This window comes from Chiloscyllium plagiosum, unplaced genomic scaffold (genome assembly GCF_037043375.1).
Source record: "Chiloscyllium plagiosum isolate Xiang-an unplaced genomic scaffold, Cpla_swu_hap1 HiC_scaffold_24, whole genome shotgun sequence".
NCBI lineage: Eukaryota > Metazoa > Chordata > Chondrichthyes > Orectolobiformes > Hemiscylliidae > Chiloscyllium > Chiloscyllium plagiosum.
This window is the reverse complement of record NW_028270162.1, coordinates 7,254,395-7,273,783: the sequence shown is the minus strand read 5'-3', so window position 1 is coordinate 7,273,783 and position 19,389 is coordinate 7,254,395. Positions and strand designations below refer to the sequence as shown.

General features: G+C 41.8%; 1 long non-coding RNA gene across 2 annotated transcripts in view; it reads right to left on the bottom strand.

Annotated features, from left to right (window-relative positions):
• The window catches only part of LOC122562540 (uncharacterized), a 28,051-nt gene extending 8,667 nt beyond the window's left edge, over positions 1-19,384 (bottom strand). The window contains exons 1-3 of one of the 2 annotated variants that reach the window (XR_015761295.1): positions 19,182-19,225; positions 8,160-8,206; positions 2,977-3,091 (exon numbers count right to left, since the gene is read on the bottom strand). This is a non-coding gene — a long non-coding RNA (uncharacterized LOC122562540). Of the gene's footprint in view, positions 1-2,976; positions 3,092-8,159; positions 8,207-19,181 lie in introns of both variants that reach the window. The other variant, XR_006315352.2, reaches the window with a different exon arrangement.
• Positions 19,385-19,389: the final 5 nt, after the last annotated feature.

Below are 19,389 nucleotides of genomic sequence, written 5' to 3'. Positions count from 1 at the left end.
CCTCGAGGCTCTGAAACCCAATCCCTCTACCAATTAAATCTAACACACTGTATGCCTTCTTAACAACCCTATCAACCTGGTGGCGACTTTCAGGTATCTATGTACATGGACACCAAGATCTCTCTGCTTATCTACACTACCAAGAATTTTACCATTTGCCCAGTACTCTGCATTCCTATTACTTCTTCCAAAGTGAATCATCTCACATTTTTCCGCATTAAATTCCATTTGCCACCTTTCAGCCCAGCTCTGCAGCTTATCCATGTCCCTCTGTAACCTGCAACATTCTTCAGTACTATCCACAACTCCACTGACCTTCATGTCATCCGCACATTTACAAACTCATCTTTCTATGCCCTCATCTAGGTTATTTATAAAAATAACAAACAGCAGTGGCCCCAAAATAGATCCTTGCAATACATCACTAATAACTGAACTCCAGGATGAACATTTCCCATTAACCATCACCCTCTGTCTTCTTTCAGCTAGCTGGTTTCTAATCCAAACCGCTAAATCACCCTCAATCCCATGCCTCTGTATTTTCTGCAATAGCCTATAGTGGGGAACCTTATCAAATGCCTTAGCGAAATCCATATACATCACTTCAACCGCTTTACCCTCATCCACCTGTTTGGTCACCTTCTCAAAGAACTCAATAAGGTTTATGAGGCACGACCTAACCTTCACAAAACCATGTTGACTATCCCTAATCAACTTATTCCTCTCTACATGATTATCAATCCTATTTCTTATAACTTTTTCCAATACTTTACCCACAACCGAAATAAGGCTATATATACCAAGGTTGTCTCTACTCCCCTTTTTGAACAAGAGGACAATATTTGCTATCCTCCAGTCTTCTGCATTATTCCTGTCGACAACGATGACATAAGTATCAAAGCCAAAGGCTCTGCAATATTCTCCATGGCTTCCCAGAGAATAAATCCCTAGGATAAATTCCATCCTGCCCAAGGGACTTATCTATTTCCAGAATTGCTAACACCACCTTCTTGAGAACTTCATCCTGTCTAGTCTAGTAGCCTGTATCTCAGTATTCTCTTCTGCAACACTGTCTTTTTCCAGTGTGAATACTAACGAAAAATATTCATTTAGTGCCTACCCATCTCCTTGGACTCGAGACACAACTTTCCACTACTATCCTTGATTGGCCCTAATCTTACTCTAGTCATTCTTTTATTTCTGATATACCTATAGAAAGCTTTAGGGTTTTCCTTGATCCTATCTGCCAAGACTTCTCATGTTCCCTCCTGGCTCTTCTTAGCTGTCTCTTTAGGTCTTTCCTGGCTAACTTATAACTCTCGAGCACCCTAAATGAGCTTTAATGTCCCATCCTAAAATAAACCTCCTTCTTCCTCTTGACAAGAGATTCAACTTCTTTAGGCAATCACAGCTCCTTTGCTCGACCACTTTCTGCCTGCCTGACAGGTACATACTTATCAAGGACATGCAGTCGCTATTCCTTGAATAAGCTCCACATTTCAATTGTGCTCACCCCTTGCAGTTTCCTTCCCCATCCTATGCATCCTAAGTCTTGCCTAATCGCATCATAATTGCTTTCTCCCCCAGCAATAACTCTTACTCTGTGGTATATGTCTATCCCTTTCCATCACTAAAGTAAACATAACCGAATTGTGGTCACTATCACCAAAGTGCTCATCCATCTCCAAATCTAACACCTGGCCAGGTTCATTACCCAGTACCAAATCCAATGTGGCCTCGCCCCTTTTTGGCTTGTCTACATATTGTGTCAGGAAAACATCCTGCACACATCGGACCAAAATTGACCCATCTAAAGTACTCGATCTATAGTATTTCCAATCAATATTTGGAAAGTTAACGTCCCCATAGCAATTATCCTGTTACTCTCGCTCCTATTCAGATATATCTTAGCTATCCTTTCCTCTACATCTCTGGAACTATTCGGAGGCTTATAGAAAACTCCCAACAGGGTGACCTGTCCTTTCCTGTTTCTAATCTCAGCCCATATTACTTCAGTAGATGAGGAGAAAGTGAGGTCTGCAGATGCTGGAGATCAGAGCTGGAAATGTGTTGCTGGAAAAGCACAGCAGGTCAGGCAGCATCCAGGAAACAGGAGAATCGACGTTTCGGGCATCAGCCCTTCCTGAAGAAGGGCTTATGCCCGAAACGTCGATTCTTCAGTAGATGAGTCCTCATCAATTGTCCTGTCTGCCACTGTAACACGGTCCTTAACTAACAATGCCACACCTCTCTCTCTATTACCATCTTCTCTGTTCTTACTGAAATATCTAAATCCCAGAACCTGCAACAACCATTCCTGTCCCTGCTCTACCCATGCTTCTCCAATCTAACCCTATAATTGAAGCCCTTCATCCCTGGAATGAGTCTCGAAAATCTCTTCTGCACCCTTCAAACACCTTCACATTTTTCCCAAAGTATGACATCCAGAACTGGGTGCAATATTCTAGCTAATGTCCGATATGGGTCCGTGAATCTCCTTGCTCCTATACGCTATGCCTGTATTTATAAAGCCTACTTTATTAACTATGCTCTTAACCTATGCTGCATCTTTAATAAATCATGCACATATACATCCAGGGCCTTCTGTTCCTGCACTGCCTTCAGAGTTGTACCCTTTATTTTGTATTGTCATTCCAGGTTATTCTTAACAAAATGATTCACCTCATATTTCCCGACATTGAACTTCATCTAACAATTGTCTGCATCTTTTCAAAGTTCTACACTACCCTCACACAATTTACATTGGTTTCACGTTCTGTATCATCCACAAAATTTGAAATTGTGCCCTAAACACCCAGGTCTAGGTGATCAATATATATAAGGAAGTCTAAAGGTCTCACTCTCCTTCCTGTAAAACACTGCTAAACCCTTTCCTTCAAATTACTTTTGAATGCTTTTCACTTGTTCCTCCATTCAAGTAGATCATGACAAATCTCTATAACATCAACTACCTACCTTCGTGTTGTACACTTAACATTCTCGGCTCCAATGTTCCATGGATTTCAGGTTTGAAACATCCAGTTGTCTTCCAACCTCAACATGGAAAGGGGTGTTCCAGATCTTCACTACCCTTTGTGTGAAGAAATAACTGAATAATTTTTATTTTACAATTCTCCCTTTTCTGGGAAAACAAGGAGAAAATGAAAGGCAATAGATCAATAACACTTCATTTTGATGGAACAGTCTGAAATCTCAAACATCAATAATTTTCCCTTCAAGTTTCTAACATTGTGGATTAGACTAGTTTGGTACTGGAGGAGAATATTACTTTCAGAGGGTTCACTTTTTGGGTGAGATGTTAAATTGAACCACGTCAGGTTCAAGTAAAAATAACGTCACAGTCTTGCCACACTGAGCAGGAGGGATCACCTTAAGTGTTCTGGCTAATATTTTATATCTTGACTAACACTGAAAAGCAGATCATTTTGTCATTATCCCTTTTCTTTTTTGTAGGAGCTTACTGTGCACAAATTGAAGGTTGCCTTTCTTACATATAACAGTGAAGGGACAGCACGGTAGCTCAGTGCTTAGCATGGCTGTTTCACAGCATTGGGGATCAGTTCGATTTCACCCTTGGGCGACTGTCTGAGTTTGCACATTCTCCCGTTCTGCGTGGGTTTCCTCCAGGTGCTCTTGTTTCCTCCCATAGTCCAAGGATGTGCAAGTTAGGTGGCCATTATGTGGTGTCCAGGGATGTGTCGGTTAGGTGGATTAGCCATGGGAAATGCAGGGGTACAGGGATAGGGTAAGGGGGCGAGTCTGGGTAGGATGCTCTTCGGTCGGTCGGTGTGGACTTGTTGGGCTGAATGGTCTGTTACCACACTGTAGGGATTCTAGGTTACTTTGAAAATAGTTAATTGGCTCTCAAGCCCTGTGAGTTGTCCAAACATCATGAAAGGTACAACATAAATGCAGTTCTTTCTTTCATTTACATATTCCTTTTTTTAAAAAAAGAATATTCCTTAATTGAAGTGTTTTAGATGGTGACTTTGCCAGATTTGTATGCAAAGCATGTGGAATAATAGGGTTCATGATGCATCATTGACTACATCTGCCTCAAGGATGTGTGCTGCAGTGCAAAGCTTAAGAAAGCCATTGGAAAGTGGAAAGAAGTTTCTTTTTGTAGAAAAGACTTAACCCAGCACTTACTGTTTGGGTTTGCCCAGCAGATTATAGCTTGTCACTTGTCTGAACACTCCCTAAAGAAATGTATTGATTACCTTTCATAACCTCAGAATGTCCATAGGTACTTTATAGTTAAGTACTTTTAAAGCATAGTCATTGTTGCTATATAAAAAAATATGGCAATTAGGTTATACACAGCATTATCCCAGAAACAGCCATGTCCAGTTTTTGAGATATTTGTTGCAGAATGAATCCCTGTTCTTTTCTTAATATTGACATAGAATGTTTGTGTTAATTGGGAGGGAGAGGGTGGAAGTGGGGGCAAATGGGCTTCATCCCAAAGATGCTTCTGACAGACCAAAACTCCACCCTTATAGAAGTGAAGATTGATCTTGGAAAGTTTGCTGAAGTCCCTGGAAAGGGAATCAGACACACAACCTTCTGTTTCAGTCATGATGTGACCACTGAGTCAAGAACTAAATAGAAATGGATGACATTAAATTTGAATGCAATGAATTACATTGGGGACTTATAATCAATTACATAACAATACACAGGTTCTTCTATAACATGATGGTTTCGTTTTATGCAACCTCACTTCAATAAAAAATTGTGCTTTAAAATATTGGCGATGTAATCACATTACAGCCAACACATGTTTTAAAAGGTCGCACTGCTGAAACAGTGTCCCCAAATTGTCAATCGTGTTGCAGCGAATTTGCGTTGACGCAACATGTGTTACAATGGAACGACTGGTTGATCAAAATATGCATTTTGCTGATGGTAGAATCTCAAATTTCAATTGCTTTCTTCTATTTCCCTCAAGAAAGTATAAAAGAATATACTTTCCAAGATGTTACCTTTGCACTTCCACACTCTGGTCTCTTGTTAAATTCAAGAGGACTTGTGTGGAGGTAACAGCCGTGCCATATTACATCAATCATGCCGTGAGATCCATTAACTAATTCCGTAAACATAACACAAATACTCCGTTTAATCGTAGGAAAGTATTTGAAAGCATAGTTTATTGTATCATCCAACAGCTTCTGTGTAAATTGGATTGACTGTCAAAGGAAAGAGAAAAGGGTGAAATTAAGTTTATCTATGGTTGGAATGAAATCTTCAGAGATTTCTATTTGCATTTAAATTGTATAAAAGCATACTGCACAATGGACTTTCCACATTTTAAGTAAAGAGCTTGCATGTTATACATTTTGTTATTGTAATGCTTGTGAAAATGCCATGTTTTCCTGCACTTCAGCTATTCACCTTATTCTATGACTAAAATCCAGTGTGTAATTCAATCAGTTCAACATTAACATCTTACTCTAGCAGCTGGATACAAGCAAGGAAAATACATTTCATACAAGCACTTTTAGAAATACCTAGTCATGGGACTCAATTACAGAAGGCAAACTCACAGTTCAGTTGGCTACGATTAACTCAGGCCCATACACACCTCTCATAATTACTCCCTCCCGACCATACATGATCTTCACAGATCAGGTCAGAATAGCTGTTGTTAGATTCAGTCTGGTGCAGACAAAAATATGCTAAGGAGTGCAAAATTGAGAGGAGGGGAGTGAACATTAATTATTCTGTATGCTTAGTGAACTCAGTCAAATTCCAAGTCTGACCTTTACATGTTTAAAACTGCAGAGTTACAATAGATCTGGGAATTGAATTTGGTTGATAACTGCAGCAGTCTGCTCTTTTCGAAAGGTAGTCTTCCTTTTAGAATTAGTCTTGGAAATTTTAAAAAAGGCAACCATACTCCTCGAGGTCTGCAGAACAATTGTGAACTGACAACACTTGACAATTTCCGGATGATTTTGACACTTATTAGGCATCAGGAAAATGTAAAATTTGATGCCTATAATGTTTTTTTTTGGCCCCCTTTGTGTTTATGGGTTTAATATACTTGTCACTAGTTCCTTTCGATTGCATTTCTGAAGTGCCTCGAGCTGTCTCTCTACATTAATGACACTAAAAGAAATAATTTGCATTTAGATAAAGCCTATCATGTCCTCAAGACATCCAAAAGCTCTTTACATCGAACAACGTATTTTGAAATAGTATCATTGTTGTGATTTTAGAAACATTGCTGCAAATTTGCACTCAGTAAGATCCCACTGGTAGCAATATCAAAATAAATAAATTCACTGTTGTAATCTTGCTTGAGGGATAAAATTGACCAGGACATTGGAGACAAGTCCCCTGCTCTTCCTCCACATGGGTCTATTGGACTTTCTAAGGCCACCTGAAAGATCGAAACTCTGACAGTGAAGCTTTCGCTCAACGCGATGTAGAGAAGACAAACTTTGGCCCAAACATTTGACCACCAGATTGTGCAATAGTGGCTGATGCTGGAAGATATGCATCAGGACCCTGTATGAGACCCTGATGTGTGACTTATTTAGCAACTGTTGGAAAGTTTAAACATCAGATAGGCAATTCCTTTGCTCCCAGGGATATTCCACAAATGTTTCCAAATCTGAGTTAGAATTGGAAACTTCAGACAAACCCACAATAATTACTTGCGAGTTACCAAGGAACTATGAGACAGACTAAAACCTAATCAATAACTTGGGTGACTCAACAACTGATCCCAAAGAACTCCCTCCCACCCACCCAGCCCAAGTACACTGCAACAATTCACTCACTCACCCAAGCTACACTTATTCATTAAAAGACTATATTGAAATAGCAGAACACAGGAGCTGGTGGCACCAAAACGGGGGAATTGTCTTCTACCCTGAACTGATTCACAGCTGTCTATATGGTCATCTGTGCTCAGGGAGATCTTTTACATCTTAGACAGGAATCCTGAACTTTTCAACCACAAATAGGCAAGTACACATTTTCTGATGAAGGGCTCCTGTCCGAAACGTCAGTTTTCCTGCTCCTCGATGCTGCCGGACCTGCTGTGCATTTCTAGTACCACTCTAATCTTGACTCTAATCTCCAACTTCTGCAGTCCTCACTTTTGCCAAGTGTACATTTTCTGTCTGATCAGCACTGATACTGTGGTCCGAACACTGATCAGAAGATTCAGGCTTGTATTTTGTATTCTGTCATCTGTAGTGGGACTTGAACCCACAACTTTCTGACTCAGTAAAGTACTACCCACTGAGCAATGACTGACACAGTGTATCTTATCCAAAGGGTTGTTCTTTGTGTCAGTGCTGATCAGCTACTGAATACTTAATTCAGTGGTGAGCCAGTAAAACCATTATCATGGAGACTAAGCTTGGCCCCACCCAATAACCTCAAACATCACACATGGTCACATAGCAGCACATGAGGACATTGAGACAAGCTGCAGTACATCCACCCACTGGCCCAGTCAAAACTTGTGCATTCAGCATATACTGTAGAATGGACCCATCCCATTCCAGCATTTATTGCCCGTCCCTAGTTGCCCTTCAGAAGGTGATCTGCTTTCTTGAATCGCTGCAGTCCATGTTCTGTAGGTTTACCCACAATGCCCTTAAGGAGGGAATTCTAGGATTTTGACCCAGCAACACTGAAGAAATGGTGATATATTTCGAAGTCAGGATAGTGAGTGGCTTGGAGGGGAACTTGCAGGGGGTGGTGTTCTCAAGTATCTGCTGCCCTTATCCTTCTGGAGGGAAGTGGGTTTGGAAGGTGCTCTCTGAGGATCTTTGGCAAATTTCTGCAGTGCATCTTGTAGATGGTACACACTGCTGCTAGTTAGCATCAGCGGTGGAGGGAGTGGATGTTTGTGGATGTGGTGCCAATCAAATCAGCTGCTTTGTCCTGGACAGTCTCAAGCTTCTTGAGTGTTGTTGGAGCTGCATCCATCCAGGCAAACGGGGAATATTCCATCACACTCCTGACTTGTGCCGTGTAGATGGTGGACAGGCTTTGAGGAGGCAAGAGATGAGTTACTTATCTAGTGCCACTCTTGTGTCTTAATTTCAGACTTCATTTTGTTCTTTTAAAATTTCGGCTCCCTAAGTAATTCCGAAACATGTCAACCAATCGCTTACATTTTCATGCCATGGTTTTTCCATCTTTCCAGAAGGCGTAGGCACCTCTTTGAGAGAAAAAAAAACAGGGGTCAAGCAGCTTGTTATTCACAGTCAAACGGCAACAGAAATTGTCAGGGCTATTTGAGCCGTAGCAGTAGAATATAAAAGTGCAAATTCTGTCTGAGAACTTTCATTGTTATGGGATCCTGGAACTCTTTTCCCAGCAGCACTGGGAGAGTATTTGCACCAAATGATCTGCACAGTTGAAGAAACCAGTGCAGCACAATTTTCTCAAGGGCTATTAGAGATGTATAATAAATTCTGGACTTGCCAGCAACACCCAGAATAAAAATAAAGTGTCCTCTAGTGCATAGTTGAGACATCCTCTACTTGCACTCATCTCCAAGGGGAGCACGTTTCTACCACACTGTGGATATCCCTGGTGGCCTAGTACAGTGTGAAAATCCTCTGTTCTACAATGATGTGGCAAAACAGATGTCTTGTACCACCTAACCAACAGGATGATTCTTCATTCACAACAGTGTGGTGAAACTTGAAAGGGTTCAGAAAAGATTTACAAGGATGTTGCCAGGGTTGGAGGATTTGAGCTGTAGGGAGAGGCTGAATAGGCTGGGGCTGTTTTCACTAGAACGTTGGAGCCTGAGGGGTAACAAAATTATGAGGGGCATGGATAGGATAAATAGACAAAGTCTTTTTCCCAGGGTGGGGGAGTCCAGAACGAGAGGGCGTAGGTTTAGGGTGAGGGGGGAAAGATATAAAAGAGACCTGATGAAGGAGCAGTGTTCCAAAAGCTAGTACTTTGAAATAGACTAAAACCTGTGTTGTGTGATTTTTAACTTAAAAAAATCTGACAGAGCCACTTAAGGACAGGAATGGTGAATAACCAATTTGTAGGAAAGGTAGTTGCCATGATGTTGGACTGGGGTGGACAAAGTTAAAAATTGCACAATACTGGTTAATAGTCCAACAGGTTTATTTGAAAATCACAACCACCTGATGAGGGAGCAGCACTCTGAAAGCTAGTGCTTCCAATTAAACCTGTTGGACTATAACCTGATGTTGTGTGATTTTTAACTTTGTACAGCCCAGTCCAACACCGGCATCTCCAAATCAGGTTTATTTGAAACCGCAAATTTTTAGAGCCCCCTCTCCATCTGCCTGAGGAAGGAGCATTGCTCTGAAAGCTTGGAGTTTCTGTTGGACTATAACCCTGTGTCATGAAGTTTTTGACTAGGAAAGAGAGAGCAAGAGAGACAGAGCAGTTGGAGGAACTGCTAAGACCATGGACACTAAGGGCTGAGCAATGAAAATTAAGGTTGTGCAGGAGGCCAGAACTGGCCAGAAAGAGATGTAAAATTCATGTTAGTTTTTCCTGGTCTTAACCAGGCTGACCCAGGGACAGGAACATTTGGTTTTGATCACCTTGGGTGGCCACTCCTTGTGGATAATCCCCACTCCTATCCACAAAGAAATGGAACATGTGGACAGTGATCAAGGGAGGTTTGGCCATTGGTGTGATGGTCCACTTGAACAAATAGCATGCTGACATTATCATTGGCATGAACAATGACTCAGGTAGGTAGGGTGCTGGAGGAAAATGTTGTCTGCGGAATGGTATTCTGTGAGCAGTGGCTGTTCTACAGAAAAGGAGCAAACATTGGGAAAAATGCCGGAAGAAAACCATTGCATGTGTCACATTGGGATACTGTTCAGCAATCAGGAGGTACTGTTTACAGATTGGTTCTTGGACAGGCTGTCATCCATTTACTGGCTCCCTGCAATGGCAGTGTTAAATGTGGCTTCCTTAATCTATCAGGAGAATCACAGACTGACACAAAGCTGCCTAACTAATTCTTCTGCCAGGCTATTTAGCAGTGGAGATGCAAACAGCTGACATCACGCTGAAATGGGCACCACACTAAAAGCTACTTAGAATTCTCTTTATAGAGACAAAAAAACTGCAGATTCTGGAATCCAAAGTAGGCAGGCAGGAGGCTGAGCAAGCCAGGCAGCATCAGGAGGTGGAGAACTCGACTTTTCAGGTGTATCCTGAAGAAAGGTTACATGTGAAATATCAACTTCTCCACCTCCTGATGCTGCCTAACTTGCTATGTTCTTCCAACCTCCTGCCTGTCTACTTTGGATTCTCTTTACATTCCAGACTAATAAAAAATAACTATAACTAGTAAAATACCAAAATCAATGAGTAGTTCTGAGTGAATGGTAGTGAAAAGCTGGAAGATTAATTGGTTTCGGTTTCCATCCATGGTGAAAAGCATCACAGGGTGGCATGGTGGCTCAGTGGTTAGCACTGCTGCCTCACAGTATCAGGGTCCCAGGTTCGATTCCATCCTCGGGCAACTGTCTGTGTGGAGTTTGCACATTCTCCACGTGTCTGCGTGGGTTCCCTCCGGGTGCTCTGATTTCGTCCCACATTCTAAAGATGTGCAGGTCAGGTGAATTGGCCATGCAAAATTGCCCGTGGTGTTAGGTGCATTAGTCAGAGGGAAATGGGTCTGGGTGGGTTATTCTTTGGAGGGTCGGTGTGGACTGGTTGGGCCGAAGGGCCTGTTTCCACACTGTAGGGAATCTAATAAAAATCTAATATAAAAAAAAGTGTGGAAACCACAGAATGTGCAACAACAGCTTGAATGGAAACTGATAGAATATTACCTTACGCATATGTTATGAAGGCTATATATACCTCAAAAAGAGAAATTTGATTGTTAATAGTTGCAAAGACAACAATGTATATTTTGCTTTGTAAAACATGGTAGGTAGAACTTCAATTACACATTCAACATGTTGATGCTTTATTATTTTGTATGGAGCAAGTTCTGTTATTGCTGGGTCAAGGGCTATTGCTGGCAACACCAAAGCAAACTGATACAATAGATGTTGATTAAATAAATAGGTTACATTCGGAAAACTAAATAAGTTTACTTTGGGACAAAAGTGAAATACTTCAGCTGTTGGAAATCTGAATGGAGAGTAGAAAACCTCAGCAGGTCAGAAAGTAGCTGCGGACAAAGAAACTTGGAGTTAAAAGATTAAATCCCACTAGGGCCAAGAACAATAGGTCTGTAGCTAAACCTAGTGACTGCCAGAAGCCTGCCAGTTCTCCAGTTCCATCACTCCTTCAGGCGATTTTCCGTATGTTGGGAATGGCAGCAGGGTTACCTGCATGTGCATGCCGAGCTTATATTTTACAAGCAATTCATTCAGAGCGGTTATGACACACCTCTGGAGGAGGTTGGACTTGAATCCAGGCCTCTAGCTCAAGCCCGATGCCTTTTAAATGTTGCAATTGTACTAGCTTCCTCTGGCAGTTCATTCCATACACACACCACCCTCTGCATGAAAAGTTGCCACTTAGGTCTCTTTTATGTCATGCCCCCTCTTACCCTTAAACCTATGTCCTCTAGTTCTGAACTCCCCTACTCCAGGGAAAAGACTTTGTCTATTTACCCTGTCCATGCCCCTCATGATTTTATAAACCTCTATAAGGTCAACCCTCAGCCTCTGACGCTCCAGGAAAAACAGCCCTAGCCTATTCAACCGCTCCCTATAGCTCAAATCCTCCAATCCTGGCAACATCCTTGTAAATCTTTTCTGAATCTTTTCAAGTTCCACAACATCCTTCTAATAGGAAGGAGACCAGAACTGCATGCATATTTCAAAAGTGGCTTAACCAATTTCTGGTACAGTCGCAACATAACCTGCATCTGGATGGGTATATGAATAGGAAAGGTATGGAGGGATATGGCCAGGTGCTGGCAAGTGGGACTAGATTGGGTTTGGATATCTGTTCAGTATGGATGAGTTGGACCGAAGGATCTGTTTCCGTGCTGTACACCTCTATGACTAAGTAAGGACATTACCACTGCACCATGACATTCCTATGGCAAATAGCCAATTCTAGTCATAAATTGGCCTTAAGTGGCTGTTGAAGAAGGCCTACTGCAATTTTCCAAATCAGAGCCTAAACCTCCAGGCAGTATTAGAGGTCCTGCCTAAAAAAAGATCAAGCAGAAATTGCTGGGAAAACATAGTGGGTCTGAGCATCTGTGGAGAGAAAGCAGTGTTAATATTTCAGGTGCAGTGACCCCTCAGAATTGGAGACTCCACTCTGCCTGATTGGGGACCAGTCTACCCTGTTGATGGCCACCCTCCCTAGTGACCTAGCAGGGAGAATTACTTTTTAATTTAAGCTTTGAAAATGTTTGAGAGACAGCAGCTCCACTTTGTAGCCTCTCTCTTACTTACCGACCATGATACCCTACTGCTGCTGACCTTCCAGCTTCGACAGTCTTACCACTGACCTTAACCACAATGCCAGCTCACCCTCTGGCCATTATAATTGGCTGCTCCAAGGAAAGTCAGAGTGAAAGTCAGAGTCCTACAGGAGAATCCCAGAGGTAAATTCTGGTCCCCACTGTAGCCTAATGGACAGGGAAATCTCAGCCTTAAGCAGTTCTGTGACCTTTCATCTGAACTCAGTTCTTACAAAAAGTTTATTCTGGGATCGCCACCAGCTCCACGTGTTCAAGGTCCATCGGAATTTGCATAACTTTCCCAAAACTTGCACAGCCAACAGGCGGAAATCCAATGCACAGCATGCAGAGAAGAGGTTCCATTCATTCCCATAGCATCACAGACACCAGGAAACACAAGTCTGCTGGCCAGCAGGCCCACTTTAGTCTTGCAGATGCAACAGACCTAGTTTGTCTGGAAGACAGCAATGAACAGACACTTCTTCTGAAATGAGGGCAATATTGTCACAAAGTTGAAAGATTTGCATTTCATAACCTCGGGACATCCAAAACACTTTACGGCCGTGAATAAACCTTTGAAGTGTAGGCACTGTCACTGTGCAGTCAATTTATGTCAGATCCCCTAAACAGCAATCTCTTCATGTGAAGGCACAGAATTGACTCAACTAGTTTTCCCCATACAGGGCTATGCAAACTTTAACTTCTACCTGAGAGGATCTACCATAACAGAGAAGGATAAAAGAAAGAGGTGTGAGAGAAATTCAGCAGGTCTGGCATAATTTATGAAGAGAGAAAAACACAGCTATTGTTTCAAACTCACTATGACTCTTTGATTCCAAAACGATATATGGCAGATAGGCAGTTTATTGCCTTTAGTGAAAGATGTATCTTCGATGGTGTAGCAGTCCATTAGTGTTGTCCTACAGGAGAATCCCAGAGGTGGAATCTCTGGAATGGATCCCATGACCTTACGAATCAGCAGCTCAAGTGTACATGTGAAGGTGCACCTGGGCCCGCTCCTCAGTGTAAACTATTCATTTACCATTCCCAACTGGCAGCAATTCTTTTCTTCAAAAAGTACAGACTTCAACAACAACTTGCATTAAGTAGCATTTTTGACATAATAAAATGTCCCAAGTTGCAGGAGAATAATCAAACAAACTTTGACACAGGAGTCAGAGGAGATTAGTCATAGATGATCGAAAGCTTAGTCATAGAAGTTCATGGGGGCATTTTAAATGATGTTGATAATGAAGATTGTATTAAGCGATCCAGAGAAGGCTTATCCTCAGGTGCCGAGGGAGCAGGTCCCAGGGAGATATGTACAACAATTACAGAATAATTTCAAGGAGTATCAGCCAAGGATGAGGAGCACTGTGGGGGAAAGTAAGAGTTTCCAAGTCAAAGTTGGGTTGTATCAAGATTATCTGTGAGCCCTTTCCTCCTCCTGATTGCCATGGATCTTTGCAATCAATGAGACAGGAATTGCCATGGGTGATGATGTTTGCTGCTGATATTGAGCTTTGTGCTGGGAAGGATGAGAATGTGGCCAGCAACTGGAGAAAAGGCATTTCTAGTTTGTCCTTTTCCTGATGTAAGGCGCTTCCACGCTCATCAATAATGTAACATTTTTTGTTTACGTTTATACATTGCAGGTGACTGAATACAGCTCTTTGTTGCAGTGTCAGAGCCCTCTCTATGCTTTTCTGTTCCGTTCTGCTCCTTCGAGTGTGAGAGTAACATCATCAGTTATGTCATCACCATCATCATTTGCCCTTTCCGTGAAACCAGACAAGTTGGGACTGCTAGGGAGGAGAGGAAAGCCTACGGTCAGTTAGAAAGATGTGGTGGAAACAGACTTAAACACAGTGGGACTGGAAGATGAATGGGTACAGGAGGTAGAGAAGGCTGGATAGCCCCCAGGTAAAATGGGAGAAGTTAGAAGACGAAAAGGAGGGGCAAAAATACAGATTGGTTTAAAAGAAATTTAAACTTAGGACCCATGCAGCTGAGGAAACATTAGTACTGGTGGAGCAATGAAAACTAGGGATGGTGCAAGAGGCAACCAGTGGAGAAGCACAGAAACCTGAAACGCTGGATTGGTTCACAGAAATAAACTACAGAGCAGGGGGAAATTCATGGAGGTATTTCAAAACAACAATGAGAAATTTAAGTTTATTCCAATAATATCCCAGTTCAGCCCATTAAAAATAATAAGCCAAAGAAAGAACTTGCAGTTGTTCAAAAAGGAAAACAGAAGAAAGCTGGAAACACTCAGCAGTCCGGAAGCATCTGTGGAAAAAAAACAGCAGTCAGTGTTTCAAGCTGTTGGCCCTCTCTCAAGACCAGGAGATGTTATAGATGAGTGACACTTTTAAAAGGAACAGGGCGGGGGTAGGAAGGGGGCTAAAACATACAGGAAGAGAAACAAAATGAGCCATGAAATGTTTGGGTGCAAGATAAATGATTAAATGGCAGATTAGATGTTAGCAGGAGACAAGAGGGAAGCTTAATGAGAAAATGGAAAAAAAAGGAGACATGAGAGAGACAAGGAATTGATGAAGAGGGAGAAAGGGAAGCTGAAAAAACCAGCAGCTTGGAGCAGGCTCTAATATCCCAGGAGCCTCATGAAAGAAGAAAACAGAAAAGAAATTGCAGACACATCCAGCCATCTGCTATTGAAGTGGAAAAATGGAGTTGAAGTGGAAGGACAAGGAGCTGAATGGCCTCCTTCTGTTTCTATGCTGCTCTTTATTAGATTCTAAACTGCCTCAAGGTTACAGTTTCTCTCTGGCCGTTTTTTATTATAACAGGATCGGCCTTTCACCCCCTTTTCTTTCTTCCTTTGAAACCACAAACCATTCCCTGGAGCAGGAAATGGCAGTCAATTTTCAGGTCTCAGCAACCACTACTCTCAAGATTGGAATTGGAAGGAGCAGGAACGCAGTCTTCAGCGGCTGACAAATCAATATAAAATTATTGGAGTGAGTTTTCTGAGCCTTAGTCATGTGTGTTTTTTCAAACTGGGTCTTCCAAACAGCCACCAGTAAACATGCTGCCATGATACAGCTGCTGGGTTTGCTGTGACCCAGCAGCACATTCTGAGAACATTGTCTTGCAGGACAACGTGCTCAGTCAGTTGACATTATGGTAAAACCAGGCTTGCATTTCTAAAGCATCTTTCAGGGCCACATCAGATCCTAAAGCTGTTTACAACCAATGAAGTACTTTTGAAGTGTCACTATTACAATGAAAGGAACACAGTAACTAACTTGTGTACACATAAACAGCAATGCGATGACGTGTCTCTGGGATGACATTTAAAGGATATTTGCCAGATCAACAGGAAGAGATCTACTGCTCTTCTCTTGCATCATCTTACATCCACTGAGAGGTCAACCAGGACTTTGATGTGAGGGATCATGTGAAAGGAACCATCTCTGAAACAGCAGTACTCTCAGTATTGCCATGGCAACAACAGCTTTCATTCCTGGAGTGAGACGTGAACCAAGAACCTTGGAATTCTGGAGCATCACCCATCAAGCTATAGCTGATGCCTGAAGGGCAATGTAGTTACAACATGTATTGATGTAGCTCCTTTTACAAAGACAATTGGCTTCACAGGAATGTGAATTACCAGGCAGAATTCGACACAGGCAAGATTTACCAGGCAAGCCTGTATCTCCCTGTCGGTCTGGCAGCATCAGTGGAGACAGGAACAGAGTTAACCCTTTCAAATCCAATATGACTCTTCTTCAGAATGGAAATGTTCTTCAATTCTAAAGAAGAATCACAAAAAACTCAAAATGTAAACTTCGATTCTCTCTCCACTGCTGCCGCCAGACCAGCAGAGCTTCTCCCGTATTTTCTCTATTTATTTCAGATTTCCAGCATTTGCAGTATTTTGTATCACCCTGTATCAGCTTTGGTTCACTGGGTAGCATTCTCACCTGAGTTAAAAGAGTCTCGCCTGAATGGGTATGGGTCCCACTCGAGGATTTAAGCACAAAAGTCAAGGCTGACACTCCAGGGTAAGACTAAGCGAGTGCTACTGTTATAGGTACAAAATTTTAGATAAGACATTTTGGATGTAGTAGATGTACAGTAAATCATCGATGACACAACTTAGAAGCAGAGCTATGGTGTTAGCCCTGATCACCCAATATCCTAAACAGTCCTTATCCCTCAGTCAGGATAAATTGAGTACTGTAGATGCTGGAGATCAGAGTCGAGAGTGTGATGCTGAAAAAATACAGCAGGTTAGGCAGCATCTGAGGAGTAGGAGAATCGACGTTTTGGTCATAAGCCCTTCATCAGGACCCGAATCATCAATTCTCCTACTCCTCAGATGCTGCCTGACTTGCTGAGCTTCTCCCGTACTTTCTCTGTTTATTTCAGATTTCCAACATCTGCAGCTTTTCCAGCACCACACTCTCGATTTATCCCTCAGTCAGGGACATAAATAACACCAGATCTGAATGTGATCACACTGCTGCTTGTGGGACAAATTGACTGCCTCCATTCTTACATTATAGCAGGGACACGACATTCCCTCCTCATCAAAAGAAAATCATTCAATTAATGATAAGTGCTTTGAAATGTCCAGTGGTCATGTAAAGCACCAAAGAATTGCAAACCTATATTTCCCAAATTAAGGATCACAATCACCAGAATGTCAGTAATACCAGAATATCCTTAAATGGTTAAAGGTCATATTTAATTATAACAAAACAAACACGTGGTAAATGATTGACTATGCCATTACTGAGCGAGACGTTTACCCAGTCGAAAGGAAGTGTTGGGAACATAACTTCTACAGAAATTTTATACACTCAGAACAACTACATCATTCTGGCATCATGCTTCATTGAGTGTCTTTTGCCTCTGTTTTTAAAATTGATGATTTCACTGAAACTGCTAACAATAGGTAAGATTATACAAAAAGTCATTTCACATAGAAGTGTGCACATGAGCACTGCATGCAATCCATATCATCTTTGATTGTTTTTAAAAATTTACTTAATCAGTCTAGGTTCATGACTCTGAATTTGAACTGTCTTTATTCTTGCAAAATCTGAACTCTGGAAAGAAAGCTGCCTGTAAAATTTAACTGCACACAGATACACATTCTAAACTGCAACTTCAGGCCATCACATCTGAAAGCAGTTCCAGTTACTTTTGGAATTATGAAATACTAATAACATTTATCATCAAAAATCAAACCTGTAATATCCCACCCAATGGACCCATTAGGATACAGAACTGGCTCGAAGGTAGAAGACAGAGGGTGGTGGAGGGTTGCTTTTCAGACTGGAGGCCTGTGACCAGTGGTGCACCACAAGGATCGGTGCTGGGTCCACTAATTTTTGTCATTTATATAAATCATTTGGATGTGAACATAGAAGGAAAGACAGATGACACCAAAATTGAAGGTGTAGTGGACAGCAAAGAAGGTTACCTCAGATTACAACAGGATCTTGATCAGATGGGCCAATGGGCTGAGGAGTAGCAGATGGAATTTCATTTAGGTAAATGCAAGGTGCTGCATTCTGGAAAAGCATATTAGAGCAGGACTCATACACTTAATGGTAAGGTTCTGGAGTGTATTGCTGAACAAAGAGACCTTGGAGTGCAGGTTCATAGTTTCTTTGAAAGTAGAGATGCAGGCAGATAGGATAGTGAAGAAGGCATTTGGTATGCTTTCCTTTATTGGTCAGAGCATTGAATATTGGAGTTGGAGGTCATTTTGCAGCTGTACAGGACATTGGTTAGGCCACTTCTGGAATACTGCATGCAATTTTGGTCTCCCTGTGAGAGGAAGGATGTTGTGAAACTTGAAAGGGTTCAGAAAAGGTTTACAAGGACATTGCCAGGGCTGGAGGATTTCAGCTATAGGGAGAGGCTGAATAAGCTGGGGCTGTTTTCCATTTGGCGACGGAGGCTGAGGGGGTGACCTTATAGAGGTTTATAAAATCATGAGGGGCATGGATTGGATAAATAGACAAAGTATTTTCCCCGGGGTGGGAGGGTTCAGAACTAGAGGGCATAGGTTTAGGGTGAGAAGGGAAAGATATAAAAGGGACCTAAGAGTTAACGTTTTCATATGGAGTGTTTCGCATGTATGGAATGAGCTGCCAGAGGAAGTGGTGGAGGCTGGTACAATTACAACATTTAAGAGGCATCTGATGGATATATGAATAGAAAGGTTTAGAGGCATATGGTCCAAGTACTGGCAAATGGGACTAGATTAGGTTAGGATATCTGATAGGCATGGACGAGTTGGACCAAGGGGTCCATTTCCGTGCTATACTTCTCTATGACTCTATGACCTCTTCTATGGAAAGGGGGAAGGGGAGAATTAGATACAGTGTCTGTAGTTTTCCTTTGTTTTCATCAGTAATCATTAAGCACTTGCTTTACAATATAATTATCTAAAAGAACTTCACTGCACACTAATATAAAACAAAGAACTGAGGGTGCCAGAGATCCTGAAATACAAAAATCAGAAGTGAATAAAAGGCACGAAACGTTAACTCCGCTTTCTCTCCATACAAGTTGCTAGACCTGCCGAGTTTCTCCAGCAATTTTGTGTTTCACTACACAAGACTTCAGTATAAATAACCTCCTTTGCACGTGAAGGTGTTTTAGCAACAAACAAATTGGAAACTTCTTTAAAAATTGCAATATTAAATGGCTACATTGCGCGATTGATGGTGCAACAAGGCAACTTTGAAAAACAACATACCTGTCTAAAGAACACCCACGGTCAGCTGCAAGCGCCACCGAATATTCCCAGTGACAGACCCAGCAAAGGAGGTGATTTCTCATCGATATTGAATCCATTCAGGATTCTCCTGAAAAGTAGTCCCAGTGCATGAATTGCTCAATCCTTTCTGTTACCGTCCGCCTCGACACATAACACCTTCCGCGGACTACACTGCTGAGAGACATAA